Source organism: Lactuca virosa, chromosome 1, assembly GCF_052849685.1.
Source record: "Lactuca virosa cultivar CGN04683 chromosome 1, Lactuca_virosa_CGN04683_v6, whole genome shotgun sequence".
Lineage (NCBI taxonomy): Eukaryota > Viridiplantae > Streptophyta > Magnoliopsida > Asterales > Asteraceae > Lactuca > Lactuca virosa.
The window spans coordinates 67,662,186-67,670,915 of NC_136426.1; the positions used below are offsets into that span (position 1 = coordinate 67,662,186).

General features: G+C 39.9%; 1 non-coding gene across 1 annotated transcript; it reads right to left on the reverse strand.

Annotated features, from left to right (window-relative positions):
- Positions 1-4,850: 4,850 nt before the first annotated feature.
- On the reverse strand, positions 4,851-4,957 carry LOC145151782 (small nucleolar RNA R71). The gene has a single exon (XR_013732337.1). It is a non-coding gene; the product is annotated as a small nucleolar RNA R71 (small nucleolar RNA).
- Positions 4,958-8,730: the final 3,773 nt, after the last annotated feature.

The window sequence follows — 8,730 nt, forward strand, 5'->3', positions numbered from 1 at the left end:
TGTCTGTCTGCAAGTCAGACATGGTTCAGGGTTTTCAGTTTTTGGACAGGGCACTTGGAATTTCTATCTGATAATTAATGGCGGCATGCTAAAATTTATTCCTTGGTCAGAAGATGTGATTTCCGCAAAGGTTGGGTTACAGAAGTCAGTCGTAGTGTGTGATAATTTCTCAGTTCTAATTGGGATTCAGGAAGTTCAGACGAGGTCGAATAGTGTGGTAGAGTAAGTTGTGAGGAATGATTTCGAGGACGAAATCTAATTTAAGCGGGAGAGATTTGTAACACCCAGATTCTTGATATATTATATTTTCCGATTTGTGAGTTTTGGAGGTTGCCACGACGTGGTGGAGGAACCACCACAACATGGCGAGGGTAAATTGGTCGCATACTGATATTTGCATATTTAGCCATATTTTTAGTATAGATTTTTATCAATTATTAGCTAATTATTCGCATATTATGGACAAAAGGTACTTAATAATGTTTGAATTATATTTTCAGTCCAGAAGTCGTGCTCGGAAGCAAAAGGAAGCAGGAGTCACGATCGAAAGCTCGGGAATGGAAGAAAGAAGAAAAAGGCTTAATTCTGAAGCTACTCGGCGAGTAGTGTGACATCCCCATTTTCACGGCCATAAAAGACCGATTTTGTTTATGTTTTATAAAAATCAGAGTACCTCTTTTAATAAAAATGTTGCGGAATTAGTTCCCAGAAAAACATGATAAATACATTATCAAAGCATTTCCGAAGAAATGTATTTTTATTCATTTTAAAACCTTGGGATGTCGTCGTCAATACAGGAACATAAGCATAAATAGAACTTACATTTATTTACACTAGTGATCTACATCCCTTTTAAATCTCTCAGTACAATGTAACTTCATATCGACACTTGTGATACAAATAAGCTTGAGTGGGTCAGGTTGGGAAACCTGGTGAGTACATAGGGTTTTCAACCCACAATAATATAATCATTATGTTTAATCATCAAACAATCAATCAACCCAATTACCCATCCCCATTATCTTATTTATTCTTAAGGATCTACCCTAAGAATCATCTATTCGTTCGTTCCGAAGTCCCTTGCTTCCAGGGTTATAAGGCCGACACTAAGTCCATAGCTGCCAATGCACTAATTCCATAGCTGCAAAAGTTCCTTCATCGGGTACTAAATCCATAGCTACCAGCGTAGGTACTAAGTCCATAGCTACCAACGTTTATCTAACAGGTACTAAGTCCATAGCTACCAAGTACTAATCCATAGCTACCAACACCTAACAAGTACTAAGTCCATAGCTACCTGTGTTTACCTAATAGGTACTAAGTCCATAGCTACCATCGTTTGTCCAATAGGCACTAAGTCCATAGCTGTCGGTGTTTATTTATTGGGCACTAAGTTTATAACTGCCAATGTTTACTCACATAATCTTTTATCTCTCATCATTCATCTACCCATGTTATACCCAACATATTTGTAGATATAAAATACGTATACAGTTTAAATGAGTTAAAACATGTATAAAAACGTTCATCCAGCATAGATAGCAAGTATACAGATAATATTCACACATAGCACGTAATTTATATTAAATACTTCATATCTATGTGTAAGATGAAAGTAACTATGCACTCACTTGAAAAGGTGGTGATTCCGAACTCAGACAGCGCTTCGCTTCTTAAAGAAAATAATTTCCTTCGACGAAACAGCGGGTTTTATAGAAAACCGGGCTTTGCTTGGAGCAGCGTTCCCGAGCCGAAAAGCTCTTCTTCTCGGAGCCGTCGAGCACTCCGGGGCTTCCGCCTCGTGCTAGGGAGGTTCCCTAGGCTTTTCGGGGGGTTTCGGGGCTAGAGAGAGGTTCTAGAGAAGAAAGAATGGGAAAGGTGTGAAGAAAATGAGGGTGGGAGAGGTTCTATTTATAGGGTGAAAAATGGCTGAACTTGGTGCCACATGTCACCATCTAGTGGCAAGACTTGGGGAGAAAGCAATGACCAAGATTGTGCCACATCACCCATTTTCGCACAACACACTTCCGACTTCTAAAATCCGTAACTTTCACATACGACCTCCGTTTTTGACGTTATTTATATCCATGCGTAGGTAAAAATAATATCTACAACTTTCATTTTGACTCCGTCGGCTAATTCTCGACCGATCTTAAATTTAACAGTACGAGGAGATTATACTGTTAAATGTCCGCGTAAAATTCATAACTTCTACATACAGACTCTGTTTTCGTCTGTCTTTTTACCGTTAAGTTCCTATTAATGAGATCTTCAATTCTCATTTAGGTCGCGTAGGCCAAAAACCGCTCGATCTAAAATTCGAGTTTCGGGTCGTGCACTGCTATGCCAAATCTTAGAAAATTCATAACTTCCTCATACGAAGTCAGATTTGGGCGTTCTTTTTATGGACGCTCTCGGTTTAACATATTCTACAAATTTTGTTTAGATCACTAAGGCTAAAAAGTCCTCTATCATAAATTCACTATTTACGTCTCCCGGTGCCGTGCCGGTTTTGCCGAAAAACTTCGACGGGACATAGCTTCTTCGTTATAACTCGGATTTCGGCGTTCTTTATATGTACGGAACCCTTGAGATATATTCTACAACTTGGTTAAGATTATTTAATAAATAATCTTTTGTTGAAAATTCGTTTTCGACCCCTATTATCTCTAAATTGACTAGCCCGGATCTACGGGCGTTACAAGTAGGGTCGTCTACTCGACGAGTAGACACGAAGGTTCGCGAAGCAATACGTGGAGTCCTTGCCGTATACGTATTCCTCAAGGGGGACTCGACGAGTCAGTTGTCTACTCGACGAGTAGCCCATGTTTTGAGAAAACTATAAATAGACTTCACAAACCCGAATTGAGGACACTCTGGCTTTTTGGAGAACTTACTTGGCGACTAAGGAACTTGTTGGAGATCAGAAGAACGTGTGAAGAACCCTAATCCTTCATTCTTAAGAGATTAAGGCACTTTAGGTTTAATTTTCCACTTACCTTTGAATAGAATTATGTTAGGTTTATTTGAATTCGTTTTTAAGCTTTCATACACTGAAATCATGAACTAATTTCGTTAGTTTCTGTTTGGGGAAGACAATTTTGCTCCTATGGTTTAATTTACTCTTTTTATTAATTGTTAGTTGGTGATATTGTTAAAGTAAGCTTGTTAAAGACCCTTATGCATTAACCATAACTATTTTCTGTTAATTGCTAAGTGATTAAGCTGCATGAACATCTCTTAATTGCTTATCTCATATAATTTATGTGAACACAATACTATATGCCTAGGAATAATGAACATGAAACTAGGATTAATTAGAGAATGGGTAAATTAATGTGTGAGCTTGTATGATATACCATCAACAAGAGGTTAACTGAATCACCAAATTTAATTAGCTAGCTAGAAGTCTTATTTAACCCGAATAATTAACCTAGGAAATCTATTAGTTTAATCAACTGGCCATTGTTTGAATTGGTATGTTTTCTAAGGATTAGTAATAGCGAATGCGAATCTAATCACCAGAGTCGGTAACCAATAACAATTAATCTATTATATTATCATAAAAATTAACCATAGGAGTAAATAAGTTGAACCTAAACAGAAACCCTTTTTGATCATTGAATTTAGTTTGTTTTTACGTGTTTTCAGCTTTTAATTGAGTAGTTAAGTTTTAGTTAAGTTTCTAGTCTTGCAAAACTAGAGAAACCCCTATTTTCTATTACTTGTTTTTAGTTAATTCTAGTTTTTAGTTTTAATTTTCCGTTCCCTGAGTTCGATACCCTATTTATTTAACTACACCACAATTGATAGGTCCACTGCCTTTGTGTGTCAATTTTATAATTAAAAGCAGGATTAAAACTAGTTGAGTTTACACACATCAAGTTTTTGGCGCCGTTGTCGGGGAACGGTTCAAAAATTAGCACTAATTTCTAGTTTTATCGATCATTTGTGTGAGATTTATCTTGCACAAAGTTATTTTTAGGTAATTTAGTTATTAGGATTAGTTTTCATAGTTTTCTGTTTTAGAAATTTAATTAGAATTTTTTCTATTTCTGCCTTGAACTCGCCGAGTGCAGTCGACGCTACTCGGCGAGCCCAGCGCTGTTTCACAGTTTTTATTTTTATTTTCTTTTGTTCTTTTTACGCGTTTTTTTTACTTTGGTTGCAGTTGTTACATGACCCGAGGATCCAATACGTCTTTGGTTCCTCCACTTGAAGACCCGGAGTCCGCTCTAAAGAAGAACAAAGGAAAAGCCGTTGGAGAATCCGCTTCTTCAAAAAACTCACCTTTGAAGAATCTCAAATCCGTTTTTAGCAAGAAAAAGAGCAGCAAATCAGGAGCATCCAACACCTCTTCCATGGCAAACGAAGACCCAATCAAGGAAGACATCGTGAACGAGTCTAAAAGAGAAGAAAGCGAATTTGAAGAAGGTAGCGATCTAGAAGGTGAGTTTGACAACATCATGGCAAACATCGATGAAGTTCCCATGGGCGAATGGAAGAAGAGGATACGGGATGATACCGGCCCGGGACTTGTGCAACCCGCAATTCCCGCGACTGCCACTTTTGAGCTTAAGGGTCACATACTTGCTCAACTCAAGGAGATCCCCTTCTACGGAAAAGACCACGAAGATGCCTATAAACACTTGGATGAAGTCAATGATGTAGCTGATTATTTTAATGTTCCAAATGTGCCTCGTGAAACCTAGCTGCTTCCTATGCTTCCAGTTACATTCAAAGGTGCTGCAAAGGATTGGCTCAAGTCACTCCCTCCCGGATCCATCACTACATGGGCTAAGATGAAAGAAGAATTTATTGACCAGTTTTGCCCACCTTCGAAAATAGCCAAGTTGATGAAAGCTATTGCCAACTTTGAACAACAAGCTGGAGAGTCCCTTTATGAGGCATGGGAGAGATACAAAAGCCTACTAAGGAATTGCGCACATCATGATCTTAATAGCCAATAAGAAGTCTCCATTTTCTATGATGGAGTCAATGTAACAACTAGGCAGCTCCTTGACTCGCAAGGACCCCTCACAAAGAAGGCACCCCGGTGATCAACGAACTAATTGAAGAATTCTCTAAGCACTCTAGAGAATACCATAACCCAAGGAATGACTTGACTCGAGGGGCGGTGAATTCCATTACCGATGACATGGCAGCAATGATGGCAAAGTTGGAAAGCATGGACCAAAGAATGACTAAGATGGACCAATCCATCCATGCTATTAGGGTAGGATGTGAAAACTGTAGAGGGACTCACCTTACAAAAGATTGTGATCTTGATGAGAATGGGAACCGGAAGGTACAAGTGTGCTATTCAAGTGGTGATAGGCTTGATGATAATTGGCGAAAACCAAGGAAAGAATGGCTACCATATGAAGAGTACAAAAAGACAAGGGAAGAAAAGTATAAGCAAAAAGATAGAGGCTTCTACCAAAAGGAGGAACCGGTACATGAAAAGAAATCAGATTTGGAAGACATGCTTACAAGATTCGTAGCCGCATCCGAGAAACGACACAATGATACCGATGCTACACTTAAAGATCAACAAAATATGATGAGAGAACACCAACTTATGATGAAAGATCAACAAGCTTTGATTAGGAATCAGCAAGCATCTATTCTCAACATAGAAAAGCAGCTGGGGCAACTTGCACAACAAGTGAATGAGAGAAGACCGGGTGGACTTCCGAGCAATACTGAAAGTAACCCAAAAGGCGCACATATAAACATTGTCACAACTAGGAGTGGGAATATTATAACCCCTCTGGCCCCTATTCAGAACGAAGATCCGAAGCTGGTACAAGAGAAGGAGGCAGAAGGGCAGAACCAAAAACAGACCCAACTGAACCCAGACTCTACTCGCCGAGTCCAGGATATGGACTCGACGAGTCCGTCACCTGATCAGAAAATTAAGCCTCCTGTTAAGCCATATCAGTCTCCACTGCCATATCCAGCCCGAGCTAGACAAGAAAAGAATGAAGAAGACTACCAGAAGTTTCTAGAACACATAAAGGTTCTTCAAATTAATTTACCATTCATAGAAGCGGTTGCTCAAATGCCAAAATACGCCAAATTTCTCAAGGAGCTTCTAACTAATAGAAGGAAAATGGAAGAAGTGAAGAAGGTGGTCCTAAACGAGAACTGTTCAGCTGCTATGTTGAACAAACTTCCTAAAAAGAAAGGGGATCCGGGAAGTTTAACATTCCCCTGCCAATTTGGAAACTTAGCTACCATTTATGCATTAGCTGATTCAGGGGCAAGGGTAAATCTCATGCCTTACTCGTTTTTCAAAAAGTTAGATCTTCCCGAGCCAAGACCCATTCGTATGGCAATTCATCTAGCAAACAAGACGGTTACATTCCCTAGGGGAATATGTGAAGATCTCTTGGTGAAAGTGGAAAAGTTCGTATTCCCCGCGGACTTTATAGTTTTAGACATGGAAGCGGATCCCCAAGTCCCGATCATACTCGGAAGACCTTTTCTTAATACGGCAAGTGCTATCGTCGACATGCGAGATTCTAAACTTACCCTTCGGGTAGGAGATGAATCAGTCACATTTGGAGTTGATCAAGCCATGAAGCATGCAAGGAGTAGCGATGACACGACATTTTCGATTGACATGTTGGAAGAATTGTTGGAAGATTGGAATGAAGAAAAACCAAGCAAGTCCACCGTATCATTTGAAGAAGAGTTTGATGCTGAAAGGGACCTGCTGGAAATAGAAAGACTGCTCGAGGAAGCTGATTATAACGATCTGATCAGAAGTGCAGAAAGCTCGACTCGCCGAGTAGCCTCAAATGACTCGACGAGTCCATTCAAAGAACCTCGAACAGTCGCGAATATTACACCGGACTCGACGAGTACCCTTACTGGACTCGACGTGTTCAGCATTCAGAACACAAAAACTGAGCTCAAGGCACTACCAGATCACTTGGAGTACGCATTTCTTGAAGATGGCCAGCAAAAACCTGTAATTATAGCTGCTGATTTGGCTAAACATGAGAAGGAGAGCCTTGTGGGTGTACTAAAGAAGAGGCAAGGTGCTATATCATGGAAGATAACCGACATAAAGGGAATTAGTCCGGCCTATTGTTCCCACAAAATCAACTTAGAAGATGGATCAAAAGCTGTATTACAACGCCAAAGAAGACTCAACCCGAACATGCAAGAAGTTGTGAAAAAGGAGGTGGTGAAATTACTAGATGCCGGAATCATTTATTCAATCTCCGATAGCCCATGGGTGAGTCCGGTCCAAGTGGTTCCGAAGAAAGGAGGTATCACGGTAGTGGCTAATGAAAACAACAAATTAATTCCAACAAGGACGGTAACCGGGTGGCGAGTTTGCATCGACTATAGGAAGCTAAATGAGGCCACATGCAAGGATCACTTTCCATTGCCTTTTATCGATTAAATGCTTGAGAGGCTTTCCGGTCATCTTTATTATTGTTTTCTCGATGGGTTTTCGGGGTACTTTCAAATTCCAATCAACCCACAATACCAAGAGAAGACCACTTTTACATGCTCGAGTGGAACATTTGCATATAGACGCATGCCTTTTGGGTTATGCAATGCACCAGCTACTTTCCAAAGGTGCATGATGGCTATCTTTCATGATATGATCGAAAAGTTTATGGAGGTTTTTATGGATGACTTCTCGGTTTTTGGGTCCTCTTTTGAAGATTGCTTGTCCAACTTGGATCTAATGCTAGCAAGATGTGAGAAGACTAACCTTGTTCTTAATTGGGAGAAGTGTCATTTTATGGTGAAGGAAGGCATTGTGTTGGGTCACAAGATCTCTAAGAAGGGGATAGAGGTGGATAGAGCAAAGGTTGATACGATAGCCAATTTACCACCTCCAACAAATGTCAAGGGAGTAAGAAGCTTTCTAAGCCATGCGGGATTTTATCGCCGATTTATTAAAGATTTTTCAAAGATTGCTAGGCCCTTGACTCAATTACTCTTGAAGGATGCCCCATTTGATTTTTCCAAGGAATGTCATGAGGCATTTCACTTGCTAAAGGAAAAATTAACCACTACTCCTATCATGATAGCGCCAAATTGGAATTTTCCTTTCGAGCTAATGTGTGATGCTAGTGATTATGCTGTGGGTGCTGTTTTAGGGCAAAGGGTTGATAAACATTTTCAACCAATCTACTACGCAAGCAAGACATTGAATCCTACCCAAGAGAACTACACTACTACCGAGAAGGAGCTGTTAGCAGTGGTATACGCTTTTGACAAGTTCAGGCCATACTTAGTTTTATCCAAGACAATCGTTTTTACCGATCACTCCGCGTTGAAGTATCTATTTGCCAAACAAGATGCGAAGCCTAGATTGATACGTTGGGTTCTACTTCTACAAGAGTTTGATATCGAAATACGCGATAAAAAGGGGATGGAAAACGTAGCTGCCGATCACTTATCAAGACTAGAGAACCCACTTTTGGAGAAGTTAGAAGAAGATAAAATTGGGGATGATTTTCCCGATGAGTATATCTTGGTAGTAGCGGGAGAAGTGCCATGGTTTGCGGATATAGCAAATTATTTAGCAACCAAATACATCCCAAAAGATTTGACTCGCCAACAAAAGAAGAAATTCTTTTCGGAAATTAAATACTACTTTTGGGACGAGCCATACCTTTTCCGAAGCTGCGCGGATGGAATGATACGAAGATGTGTATTCGGAAAGGAAAATCAAGAAATTCTGGCACACTGCCATAG